A 14,480-nucleotide genomic window follows, 5' to 3' on the forward strand; every position below is an offset into this window, starting at 1 on the left:
CTGGGCCCTAAACATAGCTGTTTCCCACAGATGAACACGATGTCTTGGGTGGCTTGGTGTTTGTGCTTCGAGGTCTGATTAAAAAGCCAGGGGACATGCTGTTGGCAGAGAGCTTGCTCACAAACTAAGTTATAGTCTTAGAAGAAAGTTTTCATTAGAGCCTCAATTTAAGCCCACGTCCAGGCTAGTTCTCATTTCACCTGAACTTTGTTCGAATGGCTACCTGTGAGTGTTCACCGGTGCTTACCTGGCAGGAAGTTATTGGTAAATACCCTGTGTTTACCCATAATTACACAGCCTTGCAGGTTACTTGCTAATTATGCTCAGCAGGTGCAAAAGTCATTAGCATAACACATCTTTGGACCTGGGGGCAAAGGAGACTTGCCATTCTGTATTAATTTAGTAATTGCATATTATTTACCATATCTAGGGTTATTTTGCCACAGCACAATAACAAAGAGCTGCGTGGTTCACCTTCTGAAGCCATTTGCTGGTGCAAGTCAAGGGCGGTGTGATGGCTCCTGCCCGTCCTCCTTGGGTGAACTAGGGGGTGGCCAGACCCAGAGGGACACTTGGAGGTCTCAGCCCAGCCCTGAGTTGCCATTCCCTGTGCGTGTCTAGCTTACACAAACTTATAATCCTAGGCCAGCCTCCCCAGTGCCCAGCGTGCTCCTGAGCTGCTGTATGCTCAGGGAATTAAAACTAATTTTAATATTAGCCCTAAGCAAAGCATAATTAGAAAGATAAATCTTCACAACTCTCTCCTACCCAAATCTCTCCACAGCCACCTCCCACCCTCCCCCCACCTCCCTGCCAAAATGCATTATGAAGCCAAATGCAAATGGCTTTGAGACGATCTGTAACAACACTCAACACATTTCATCAGCTAATTGAAAGCGGGTTCCGATGTCAGACAGACACCCGAGGTGTGACACCTGTGAGGAGGGTGAGCCCCTGGCTGCCTCCGAGGCTGGGTCCTCCCCCCTGCTTGTTCCTTTAGCCCCAGCACTGCACACCATTTGTCCCCGGAGCAGCAGCTGGCTTATCATGGCCACAAGAACCTATAAAGCCAGTGGTGAGATATTTCTTGCACTAAATGATGCTGCCGTGGATGTCAAATGCCCATCTTCATCTCCAGAAATAACGGTTCATCTTTCATAGCTTTTTATCGCTGCAGAAAGACTCTCCTTGTTTCTCCTTGAGAAGCACAGGCAGGTAAGCAGACAAGTGCCTGGCGACTTAGGATGAGAAGAGGCCACCTTGGTTCAGAAGAAACTCTGTTTCTTGTTCTTGTTGATCTTTTTTTCAAGGAGTCCCTAAACAACCAGTGCAATTTGCCTTCCCCGAAGGCTCAGGGACAGCTTCCTCCTTTTGAAAGTGCTAAGTACCTTGCTGACAGCATCACCATCAGCCTGCAAAGTGGATTCTAAAGGGAGATGCAAAGAAGGCAGCGGGGGGGGGGGGGGGGGGGGAACAGAGCCCAGCCGCTGTGATCGCTGACTGCTAGGGTCCGCCTCTGCCACCCCGCGGGGCGTTAAAGACCATGTCCAAAATCACGCCAGCCTCTGGCTCAGGCCCCTTCTGCCTCCCCGGGCCCAGGCCCAGCTCTTATGGTTTTCTTGTGGACACCTCATCAGCTACTAACAGCTCGGCAGAATTCCAAGCCTTCTGTTCCTCGCCTATTTCCCACACCATTTTGACCCCGCAAGTGTCATCTTTGGCTTTCTTTGTAAATTTCTGCTCTTTATATTTATTACAAGGTGTTACAAATGAGGGTCTTGGAGGGGAGGGAGGAAGGTGGATCAAGGCTCAGTCAGAGAACTGGGGCCAGCTTGCTCCCAGCTGCCAACACCCATGCATTTACTTGCTCCAAATTCAAGTTCTCAAGCTGGAGGGTCCCCCCTCACACCTCACCGAGGAACATCCTCTGTGATGCATCCCTCAACCATCCCTCACAAGGCCCCGGGTCCCCTCATCTCACTCTAAAGCCAGGCGGAGCTGGGTTGCCTCTGAGAGGCAGGCCTGTAAAGAGGCTGAGGCAGAAGGGGGCACACACCCCCTCACCTCACCCCTGCTCCCTGAGCTGTTTTAGGTGCTTCCTAGGGATTTGCACTATGCCACGTGCACATCCTGTTTCTCATGTGTGTTCCTCCTCTTGGAGTTTGTTTGTTTTTCCGTTTCTAAACTATTGAGATTAAAATACCTGTGGCTCTCTAAAAAAAATTATTGAAATGTAGTTGATTTACACAACCTAAATGTCCACAGATGAATGGATTAAGAAGATGTGGTATATATACACAACCATATAAAAGAATGGTTTTACTCAGCCCTAAAAAAGAATAAAATAATGTCATTTGCAGCAACATGGATGGAACTAGAGACTCTCATACTAAGTGAAATAAGTCAGAAAGAGAATGATGAATACCATATGATATCACTTATGTCTGGAATCTAATATATGGCACAGATGAACCTTTCCACAAAAAAGAAATGCATGGACTTGGAGGATAGACTTGTGGTTGCCAAGGGGGAGGGAGTGGGATGGACTGGGAATCTGGGGTTAATAGAGGCAAACTATTGCATTTGGAGTGGATAAGCAATGAGATCCTGCTGTATAGCACAGGGAACTCTATCTAGTCACTTGTGATGGAACATGATGGAGATAATGGGAGAAAAAGAATGTATATATTATATTATATATATGTGTGTGTGTGTGTGACTGGGTCACTTTGTTGTACAGTAGAAAATTGAAAGACCACTGTAAACCAACTATAATGGAAAAACAAAAATCCTTAATAAAAAAGAAATATAGTTGATTTACAATGTTGTGTTTAATTTCTGCTGTACAGCAAAGTGACTCAGTCACACATACACATACACACACACATATATTCTTTTTCGTATGCTTTACCGCTATGGTTTATCACAGGACATCGACTATAGTTCCCTGTGCTCTACCATAAGACCTTGTTGTAATAGTTTGCATCTGCCAATCCCAACCTCCCAAACCATCCCTCTCCCATCCCTCCTCTCCCTTGGCAACCAACAAGTCTGTTCTCTATGTCTGTGAGTCTGTTTTTGTTTCGTAGATATGGTCATTGGTGTCATATTTTAGATTCCACAGAATTTCTATGTTTGTCCATGTTTTCTCCATCTCTTTTTTGAGATTTTAAAAAATTGAAGTGTAGTCAATGTATGATACTATACATTATAGGTATATAACATAGTGATGCACGATTTTAAAGATTTTACTCCTTTTGTAGTTTTTATAAAATATTGGCTATATTATCCATGTTATGCAATATATCCTTGTAACTTATTTTATATCTAATAGTTAGTACCTCAATCCCCTCCTCCTAGATTCTCCTCCTCCCTTCTCCCCACTGTAACAACTGGTTTTTTCTGTGTATCTTTGAATCTTGACTCTTTTTTTGTTGTAGTATTCACTAGTTTGTTGTATATCTTAGATTCCATGTATAAGTGATATCATACAGTATGTGTCTCTGGGAATTTCTATTTGTTTGTGGGACTCATTCATGGATCGACTGTGGTTCCCTGTTTATTGCCAGTTTCCCAGTGACCTCTAGCAAATACATCCCTCCCTCCTCTGATTCCCTGTTAGCCTCAGGCACAGATGGAACAGGCAGTAAGGGGAGAGATGCTTTTTCTATTAGTCTGCGGCTTTTTAAAATTGAAGTAGAGTTGATTTACAAGCTTATGTTAGTTTCTGCTGTACAGCAAAGTGACTCACTTATACATATTCTTTTTCATATTCTTTTCCATTATGGCTCATTACAGAATATTGAATATAGTTCCCTGTGCTATGTAGTAGGACCTTGTTTATCTATTTTATATACAGTACTTTGTACCTGTTAATTTCAAACTCCTAATTTATCCCTCCCCTACCCCCTCTCCCCCTCTCCCATTGGTACCCATAAGTTTGTTTTCTTTGTCTGGCAGTCTGTTTTCTGTTTTGTAAACAAGTTCATTTGTATCACATTTTAGATTCCACATGTAAGTGGTATCATATGGTGTTTGTCTCTGACTTCACTTACTATGATCATCTCTAGATCCATTCATGTTGCTACAAATGGCATTACTTCATTCTTTCTAAAGGCTGAGTAGTTTTCCACTGTCCACATCTTGCAGCCTTCTTTTTTTGAGCTCTGGATTTTCTCTTATTCACCTTAACATCTCTGATACCAAAAAAGGATACCAAGACACAAAGCAGGCCCCACATGAGGCCAGAGGGAGCCTAACCAAGGTGAGCAAGCCTTTCCAGTGGCCGAGGGTCACCTTGACCTTTCTAAATAGCAGGGAATGTACAGGAAGGGGCCTGACATCCCTTGTACCTACTTGTACCTACTATGTGCAAGGTGCTGTGGTACATTGCTTATCTGTTTCTTCATTTAATTCTCTGAATAAATGAAGTAGATGTTTCCATTCCCTTTAACAGATGGGGGAAGGCTTGCAGGGGTTCAGGTAGCTCAGGCTAGTAGATGGCAGGTTCTTCTACAATTCTTTTTTTGGTTGTTGTTATTTTAGGGCCGCAACCTGGGGCATAGGGAGGTTTCCAGGCTAGGGGTCTAATCAGAGCTACAGCCACTGGCCTACGCCAGAGCCACAGCAACGCCAGATCCGAGAGCATCTGCAACCTATACCACAGCTCACAGCAACGCTGGATCCTTAACCCACTGAGTGAGGCCAGGGATCGAACCCACATCCTCATGGATCCTAGGCGGGTTTGTTAACCACTGAGCCCCAAAGGGAATTCCTGCAATTCTTATTTCTTTGGCCGGAAAGCTGGTGTGTTTTCTTGCCCTGCAGTCCCTCCCTAGGGAGATGTTGGGAAGGGGAGTTTCCCTCTCTACCAGCAGCACCTTCTTCTGGGAGCTCAGCCCTCTTCCAGCCCCATGGGGATTTTCCAGGGTCTAAAGAAAACCAACCAACTGACATCCACTTTCCTCTTGCCTTATGCTGTCTGATTAAGTGTCGAACTTGACCAAACCTCTTTTTTTTTTTTTTTTTTTTTTTTTAGGGCTGCTCCTGTGGCATATGGAGGTTCCCAGGCTAGGGGTTGAATCAGAGCTGTAGCTGCTGGCCTACGCCACAGCCACAGCACCTCGGAATCCGTGCCTTGTTGCAACCTACACCACGGCTCCTAACTCATTGAGCGGGGCCAAGAATTGAACCCATGTCCTCAGGGACACTAGTTGGGTTTGTTACTGCTGAGCCACAGCAGAAACTCTCAACCAAACAACTTCTGATTAAATTTCAAGCTCTGGCGTGTGTACTGCTGTTTTCTGACAGCCTCTGCAAGCTATCGCACAGGGTAAATCAGTCCAGCTCCCACGAATTTGCTCTGAGTTAGGGTGGGGGTGTGGGTGTGGGTGTGTGTGTGTGTGTTGGGGAGTGTTGGGGGGTGATTCACAGTGGCTGCATGAAAACCGTTTTGTTTTCCAAACACACTCTCTCGAAGTTGCCCCTCCCCACTTCTCTGGTTAAAATGCCTCTTATTGGATTGTTCAGCCATATAAAGATTTCATCTGATCTATTATATGCTGCTTTAATTGCCCTGTTTGTTTACTATGATTGCATCTGAATTGCCCTGGAGCCAGTCCTGGCTGGGAAAAGCCACCCAAAGACAATGTCACTGCATTGTTTTCAGGGAGGCAGCCGGCCTGGGCTACAGAGGGGAGGGATCTAAGAACAAGCAAGGGGAAGGGACAGTCCCCACCCACCCCTGGGGCTGGTGTGTAACTGTGGGTCTGCATGGATTTGCAAAGGGAGGGGGTATCTGTTTAGAGTAAGTGCCCCTCGAGGCAAGCAGCCGAGAATCTTCCCGAACCTTGCGTAGCACTTGTAGAGTGGACTTGTAGGTTGACTTAAGTCAACCATGCTTTGGTAAAGGTACACCCCCAATCCACTCTTGGTGTTTTCTCCCGCAGTAATGATGGCACTGCTGGGATCCAGCTACAAACCCTCTCACCCTGTTCCCACTGGGATTAATGGCCAAAGATGGAGTGAAATAAAAATGTCCCATGTGGCACAGAAAACAGACTTGTGGTTGCTACGTGGGCGGGAGGAGGGAGTGAAATGGATGGGAAGTTTGGGGTTAGTAGATACAGACTATTATATTTAGATGGATGGACAATGAGGTCCTACTCTATAGCAGAGGGAACTGTATCCAATCTCCTGGGATAGAACATGCTGGAAGATAATCTAAGAAAGGGAATGCATATGTGTGTATGACTGGGTCACGTTGCCGTATAGCAGAAATTGGCACAACATTTAAATCATCTATAATTTTAAAAAAAATCGGAAATATTGCTCAAATTGAAAGACAACGTTTTGGCAAGTAAAATACAAAGAAATTAAAATATACATGGCCCTAAAAAAAAAAAAAATGCTGGAGTTTCTGTTGTGGTTCAGCAATTAAGGACCTGATGTTGTCTTGGTGAGGATGCGGGTTTGATCCATGGCCTTGCTCAGTGGGTTAAGGATCCAGCATTGCTGCAAGCTGCAGCCTAGGTCCCAGATGTGTCTCACATCCAGTGTTGCTGTGGCTGTGGTATAGGCTGCAGCTGCAGCTCTGATTCACCTCCTGGCCTGGGAACTTCCATATGTCACAAATGTAGCCGTACAGAAAAAAATGTCCTGTGTGGCATCATCGATCGCTACCGGTCAGCCTCACATTCGAAATTGTCATCTCCATGCAGGGCTCACTTATGCTAAAATTCAACCCTAGTGAAAGGGCTCTGCTAACAGCCTACAAACAGGCCATTCATCCACTGTACTCTACTGAGCTTTTAATCCATGCCAGGCCATGCTAGGGGCTCCCTCCTCCTGCTGTCATCCTTGGTGAAGGAGTGGCTGGTAGAAGCTGCAAAGAATGAGAAGATCTGGTTCCTATCTCTGCAGAGCTCAGGCGAGTGGGCAGTGGAGGTGGGAGGGGATGGATACACAGAACCACCATCGGAAGCATCACAGGACAGGTGAGTTGTGTTACCTGCTCTCTCCTCTGTGCCCCAGCTCTGTTACTACCAACCTGTTCACATCACTGTTCTCAGGTGCAGAACTAAGATGCCCCTGCATTGCCTGATCTCAGTCCTGGTGTTTGTTAGGAGGAAGGACTGATGACAGTCAGCTTTCCAGGGAAGCAGTCTCTCCGTCTGCTCATTGTTTCAATGGGAGGAAGCATCCTGGTTCTTCCCTTGGTATCTTAGGCTCATGGGTGGGAAAAAATCCTGTAGGAAAAAAGTAGATCTGCCTCAGTGGGATGAGAATGTGGACAGAGAGGTGCGGGGAGGGAAGAGAGCAGGTGGCAGCTCCTGGAGGAAGGCAGCGACCTGGGGGTGATAGGTGCGGGGAGCACCAGGGTAGGATCTGCTTGGGGAGAAAGGGGGGAAGCGGCCGTCTGTGTGCAGAGTGGCTGGGAGCCAGGCAGGCACGGGGAACCTTCAAGGGGATAAATACTAAGAGATTTCCATCCCTTTTGGGATGAGTGCCAGGGAAAGAGGCCAAGATTCCAGGGAACACAGCCAGATCAGGGTTATTATAATCCCTAGGAGGATTCATTTGCCAGCTTCCAAAGCAAAAGCAAGCAGCACCCTGAAATGGAGACTAGCTATTTCGAAGCAATTAGCCACTGGTGCCTGCTGCTGACTTTGGAGAAACTCCAGAAGCCAGCAGGGCAAGGAGAAAGGCAGGAAGTTGTGGTTGGCTGCCGGGAGATGACTCCATCCTGGGCGTTTCTTCCCACCTGATAGCCCTCCCCCCACCCACCCCGAGGGCAAGGCAGGGGGTCCTGTTCCCATGGGGTCCACCCCTGCCTTTGTGACACTGAGCCATCACAACTTGGTCCACAGAATGCTCCACACTGTCCAGGTTAAAACAGGTCATGTCCTCTGCTTAGATTGGCTGCTCTCAATGTGAGACCCAGGATGGGGAACTGGCCAAAATCTGACCCTCAAAGGAAGCAGTAATTCTGCAGGTGACCCCCATCTCCCATGGGTGTTTCTTGTTTGGGAGACAGTGAATCATGAGAAATTATTTATAAAAACAGAGACAGTCTGGAGTTCCCTTTGTGGCACAGCAATAACAAACCTGACTGGTATCCATGAGGACACAGTTTCTATCCCTGGCCTCGCTCAGTGGGTTAAGGATCCAGCATTGGCATGAGCTGTGGTGTATGTTAAAGATGTGGCTCAGATCCGACATTGTTGTGGCTGTTGGGTAGGCTGGAAGCTACAACTCCCATTTGACCCCTAGCCTGGGAACCTCCATATGCCATGGGTGTGGCCCTAAAAAGACCAAAAAAAAGAAAAAAAGAAAAAAAGAAAGACAAACGACTTTCCAACTCTCTCCTGTGTGCCCAGACTATTGTAGGTCCTGGTCCTTTTTTCATCCCATCCCATTGCCAACCAGGTGTTCCACGCTGCCCAGGCACTGCCCATAGCCACAGCTGGTGCCGGGATCGCCCTGGCTTCAGGGTAAGAAGGGATCCAGGTTAGCATCTTACTAGCCTCAAGTTGAACCTGAATTGCCTTTTGAAGAATCACATCTCTGGGGACATTTGCTGGGAGCTAACAGAGAAGACAGACCTGGGAAGCAGCCCCAGCAGGCTCTGTGCTGGATGCTGAAGTGATAAGAGAGAAGAGATAACAGAATGTCATAGAAGGGTGTCATGGAAGCCCTCATCCCCAGAGGGCTTCCCCAGAGGAGTTCCCCACTCCAACTACTAAGAAGCACCAGCTCCCGAAGACTCCTGCCTTTACTGGGAGGACGGGGGACCCCATGACGCCCGGCAGAGGGAGTGGCCAGACCCCAGTATGGATGCCAGGTGCTGTCCAGTCTCTCTGAGGATGGGTGGGAAGACCCAGGAGGAGGGAGAGGCATGGCTTTGCTGAAGTCATTGTGACCCTCCAAGGAGACAGTCACTGTGTGGGTGACCCCGTTTCCCCAGGCATGGATGGCTATCTGTTTTTCACCTTCCCAATCATGTGTCCCAAAGACTTAATGTCAATGAAGTTCATAGTCCCAAAGCACCCCTCTTTTGGAAGGCAACCCCAGGAAGAGGCAATTTGGGATTAAGCCTGGTCTTTTTTTCAGAGGAAGGCCTCTGCCCGTGATGCTTGTCCTTCGCTGAAACCCCTTGGCCTTAGGACCCGTCTTCCCCACCCCTTACACCTGGATGCAGCCTCTCTGCACTAGCTCCCTTTCTTGGGCATGAGCCTTGCCTCCCCTGCTGGACTCCAGCCTCCCAGGAGCACTGCCTTGCTATGCCTCGTTTCCCTCACGTGGCCTAGAGCAGGGTCCTGAGGGGGTCCCAGGTCACAGGACCAGGGGTGAGGCGTTCCTTGGTCCTTCTCTCCTGCCCCGTGTGCTCCCCCCTCCTCCTCCCCCTTCCTCGTTCCTAGCATTCTCATGTCAGATGAAAAGGAAATGCTAAAGGAATGGCTTCAGGATGTGCGGAATGGAAGGAGAGCCGCCCAAGCCTTTGCTCTGAAAACTGATGCGCTCCTGGCACACACATGGTCAGCAGTCTCCCTGTGTCCCTCATACATCAGCTGGTTGGCTGGAGCATGGCTTACCTGCTACCCAGGATGCTGGCCATTCACCTGCTGTACTCGCTCTGCCAGAGTCATAATCAAGACACTCTGGGTTCAAGTCTTGCCTACAGCATGTTACATCCCATGCTCTTCACAGGAGCATAGCTGCCAAAGCCCGCTGTGAGCCTTGGGGGAGCGCAGGCAGGGCAGGGGAGAGGGTCCTAGGGCGTAGCTCCAGGCTAGGAGGCAGGGCCCGGGGTCCTGGAGACAGGTCACCTCCCAGCAGGGTCCCTGCTAGAAGAGAGGGGGCCTGTGGGCAGGCCCAGTTGAGCTGAGCTGGTGACAAGCGCTAACAGCCCTCAGGATCATGGCCAGAGGGGACGAAGGACTTGGAGGACTCCGAGGAGAGGCTGGCATGCAGCAAAGAGGCATGGGAGGCTGACAGCGAGCTAGCAGCCCACATAGGCCTGCCTCAGTAGGAGGAGGGGCCTGGCTGGCCTGGTGTGCGAGGCACCATCTGAATGTCTTGATTTGCTGCTAATTGAGCAGCCTGGCACTGCAAAGTCACGTGACCCCGTGCAGCTGAGACCAGGACTCAGTCCCCCTGGTTCTCGTGGAGCAGGAGGACCACCTGCCACGGCTGCGGGGAAGCTGGCCGTGCTGGGGAAAGCAGGCTGGGCAGGCCTGCGAGCCAGCACGGCCTGGGCCTGGCTACCGTCCCTAGGACGGCCTGGCTCCAAAGCTCCGAGGCCCACAAAGGCCCTCCAGCTGGCAGGACTGGGATCTTCTGAGTCCCGATGACCATTCCAGCCAGGCCCCGTGTGTGCTCCAAACGTGCAGCCTCATGCGCTGTCCCGTTTTGTTCTCCCACCAATGAAATGGGGTGTGTTGTTACAGCCCCGTCTTAGGGTGATGTCACTCGGGGCTCAGGGAGGGAAGGCAACCAGGTCACAGCTTACAAGCAGTCAGGCTGGGATGTGACCCCTGTGGTTCTTGGTGCCAGAAATGACGCTTGACAGTCTCAGTGTGACTTGAGGGGAAAAAAAAAGAGTTGTCCTTCCACGACTGGCTTATTTCACTCAACATGACATCCTCCTAGGTCACCCAGGCCATCCCATATGGCAGGATGATTTTCTTTTTAAAGGCTGAATAGTATTCCACTTCTTTATTCCTCAGTTAAAGGGCTATAGTAAACGTGGGAGGTGTGGGTATCTCTTCAAGATGCCAACCTCAGTTCTTTTGGATCAATGCCCAGAACTGAGGTTGTGGGATCATATAATAGTTCTCAGATTTCACTTACATGAGGTACCTAAAATAGACTATCTCAGAGAAGCACACACTGGATGTGGCTGCCTGGGGCTGGCGGGGAGGGGGGAATGGGTTGCTGTTCAGAAGATAGAATGTTTCAGTTGTGCCAGGTAAATTCTAGAGATCTGCCTGAAGGTGACATCGTGCCCTTAAACATCTGTAAGTGGGGAGAGCTTAGGTTAAGTGCTCTTGCCACAATGAAATAAGATTTTTTAAAAAGGAAAGAAGGAAGGAACAAATCTACAGTGACTGCATGTCTTTAAAATGTTTTGATTCTAAATCCAAGTTGCACTGGGCTATCTTGTCTAACACTTACTGCCTAAACTGTGCCTTTCCATTTATCATCATGTTTGGTCTCTACTGCTTCATGAGGCAGATTTAAAAAAAAAATTTTTTTTTTTTTTTTTTTTTTTTGTCTTTTTAGGGCTACATCTGCAGCATATGGAGATTCCCAGGCTAGGAGTTGAATGGGAGCTGTAGCTTCCGGTCTACACCACAGCCACAGAAACTCAGGATCTGAGTCTCTTCTGTGACCTACCCCACAGCTTACGGCAATGCCAGATCCTTAACCCACTGAGTAAAGCCAGGGATCGAACCTGTATCTACAAGGATGCTAGTCAGATTCATTTCTGCTGAGCCATGAGGGGAACTCCAGATTTTTTTTTTTTTTCCATCTTTTCAGGTGTGGGTAAAATGAGGTTCAGGTGATGAGGAGGTTTCCCTGGTAACATAAATGGTGTTCACCTCAGGACACTAGCCCAGGTGTCTGTCCCACTCTGCCAAGTGGGGGTGGAGCATCTGTGTGAGCCCCTCCCTCCTCACTGCCTGGCTCAGATTTGGCAAAGCCTCATGAGTCTGCTCCAACCTCGTGCCCATTTCATGGTGTCTTCCTTCAGATCCACCTGCTCCATTATTGGACTCATCCAGGGCGTCAGACCAGTGCAATGAAGCTTTGATGTTGCAGGAGGGTGTTTAAGTGTCTCCCTCCCTCTCTGTCTCTAAGTGCTTCTCCCTTCTGGTGACGCCAAGGAGGAACGGGTGGCCAGGCTCACAGGTGAGTGAGGGCACATGTGCAGGACTGTGTGTCCCCGGCGATAAGAAAGGCAGCAGAAATGAACAGAAAGGTCTGGAGTCTCTCTCTTTCTCTCTCTCTCTTTTTTTTTAACCAAAAGTGAAAAATCAATTCATGACCTTAAAGAAGTTTATGAATTCCTAGCTTAGGAATCAATGCACATTGATTTTTGTGCCTCTGCATGGGCTGTACATGTACACTATCAAATGATGAAAGCTATATTTTGTTGGGCTTGGAGTGGGGATAAGCAGGTGCCATTTCTACCAGATGGCCAAGAGTGAAAAAGGGGGAAAAAAAAATGCCTTCTGCAGCATCTCGGTCTGGAGCCTGGGGCCTCTGGCTCTGATGACCAGGTCCCGACACCTGTCTCTGACTTCCCAGGTCCCAGTGCACATCACCCAGTCCCCTTCCTCACGCCCACCCTCTGCGGCTCCACCAGCTCCCCCGCACACAGGCTCTTCCTGAGGTGGGTTTCTCAGATCAGGTTTACAGGGCGAGGAAATTTGCAGAGTGAAAGAAAGATGGGACAGATAGGCACAGGAAGTGTCATGCAGAGGTGACTTAATCATTTACATGAGAACAATGTATCCTCTTTAAAGAATACTTTTCCATACATTGTATCATTGGATCCCCATAGCACCCCTGGTTGTAGGTCAGAGGATGTATCACGGTCCCTGTTTTACAAATCAGGGAGCAGATCCTAAGAAAGCTTGTGACCTGCTTAAGATCTTACAGCTGGCATCGAAGCCAGCCAGCTCTGCCCCCTGGTCTCACAGGGGTGTGCCTCCTCCAGTGCCCAGACGATAGGGCAGCTTCGCCATGGGGGGACCTAGAGAATAATCCGTGTACAAAGGGAAAATGTATAATTGTGCACGAAACATTGAAAGAAGGTGATGTGATTGAGTCTGTAGAAGAATAAATACAAATTTTGCAGGGGCACGGAGGTGGCAGAACCTGAGCAAGACATAAGACAAGTGAATGTGGGACTTCAGAACTGGCTGAATCAGGCAGCCTAGTGGCCAGGATGCCATCTTGGCCAGTGATCCCTAGGACTCTGGAGCTCAATTGTCCCCAGGTAATCCTGTCCTCCACCCCCATTCCTGCTCCCACTGTGCTTTCTAGCTCGGTTGGTGCCTTTGCTGTTTGCCTGGTCCAGGGGCCCCAAACCCTCTCCTTAACGCTTCACCTGCCGTCAGAAACCAGCTCTTATTTTACTCCTTACATTTTTCTTTAATCTCCTTCTTCTATTCCTCTTCTCTGTCCCCTAGATCAGGTTTTCATAACTTCTTACCTAACATACTGGTGTCACCTCCTCAGATATGTATATTTATTTAATTTAAAAAACAACATTGTGGGGAGTTCCTGTCATGGCGCTGAGGAAATGAATCCCACTAGTGTCTGTGAGGATGAGGGTTCGATCCCTGGCCTTGCTCAGTGGGTTAAGGATCCGGCATTGCCTTGAGCTGTGGTGTAGAGTGCAGACTCGGCTCAGATCCCGTGTTGCAGTGGCTGTGGTGAGGGCCGGCAGGTGTAGCTCCCATTCGACCCCTAGCCTGAGAACGTCCATATGCCTTGGGTGCAGCCCTAAAAAAAGCAAAAAAGCAAAACAAAACAACAACAACAACAACATGGGGAACGAAACCGCTTTGGGTCTTAACTATGGTTTCTCCTCTTTTAATCTCTCTGCTTCCTTTTCTCCCTGAACACACAGACCACCCGTGCTGGCCAGGACTATAGGATACAGAAGTAACTGGAATAGAGAGAGGATCTGCCCGTGCCCCTGACACCCCCCCCCCGCCCCCGCCAAGGGCTCCTTGAACCTTAGCACAATCTTCTCAAGGGAATCTCTCAAAAAGATGGTGCTGAAAGTTCTCAAGCAACCTGGTCCCATCGGGAGCTTGAAAGAGAAATTAAGGTGAGTCATAAAAAGATGTATTTCTTATGTACACCTAAATTTGTGGACTGTGTTTCACAGACACCAGCCCTATGTATTGCCAATAAATTTCAGAGACTTTCAAATTTCATTTTAAAACAAAGCAGTGTTTCATGTCTCTCCCTACACCTCCTTCCCCCACCAACAGCCACCCGAGTGACCCAGCTTCAATGTGCATCAGATCCTTTTATTCCCAAATTTAAAACCCTCAGGGCCTCTGCATGCCTGTGGGATTGAGTCTAAAGGTGTGGGTAGGGGAGTTCCCGTCGTGGTGCAGTGGTTAACGAATCCGACTAGGAACCATGAGGTTGCGGGTTCGGTCCCTGACCTTGCTCAGTGGGTTAACGATCCGGCGTTGCCGTGAGCTGTGGTGTAGGTTGCAGACGCGGCTCGGATCCAGCGTTGCTGTGGCTCTGGAGTAGGCCGGTGGCTACAGCTCCGATTCAACCCCTAGCCTGGGAACCTCCATATGCCACGGGAGCGGCCCAAGAAATAGCAACAACAACAACAAAAAGACCAAAAAAAAAAAAATATAAAATTAAATTAAAAAAATAAAGGTGTGGGTATGGTCCTCTGTGCTCTGCACTCCAGCCCCCGTCTCCCCAGATCCCTTCTG

The 14,480-nt window shown here is 48.7% G+C and overlaps 1 protein-coding gene across 1 annotated transcript in view; it reads left to right on the forward strand.

Moving 5' to 3' along the window:
* LOC106504931 (uncharacterized) overlaps positions 1-14,480 on the forward strand; it is a 275,815-nt gene that overhangs the window by 225,050 nt on the left and 36,285 nt on the right. The window contains exons 3-4 of the mRNA XM_084978385.1: positions 12,866-13,006; positions 13,643-13,846. The gene's annotated coding sequence lies outside the window, so the exon portion shown is untranslated. The remainder of the gene's footprint in view (positions 1-12,865; positions 13,007-13,642; positions 13,847-14,480) is intronic.

This window comes from Sus scrofa, chromosome 9 (genome assembly GCF_054392235.1).
Source record: "Sus scrofa isolate SSC_HxYL_T2T_F1_AM1 chromosome 9, Sscrofa_HxYL_maternal_Yorkshire_Landrace_v2.0, whole genome shotgun sequence".
Taxonomy (NCBI): domain Eukaryota; kingdom Metazoa; phylum Chordata; class Mammalia; order Artiodactyla; family Suidae; genus Sus; species Sus scrofa.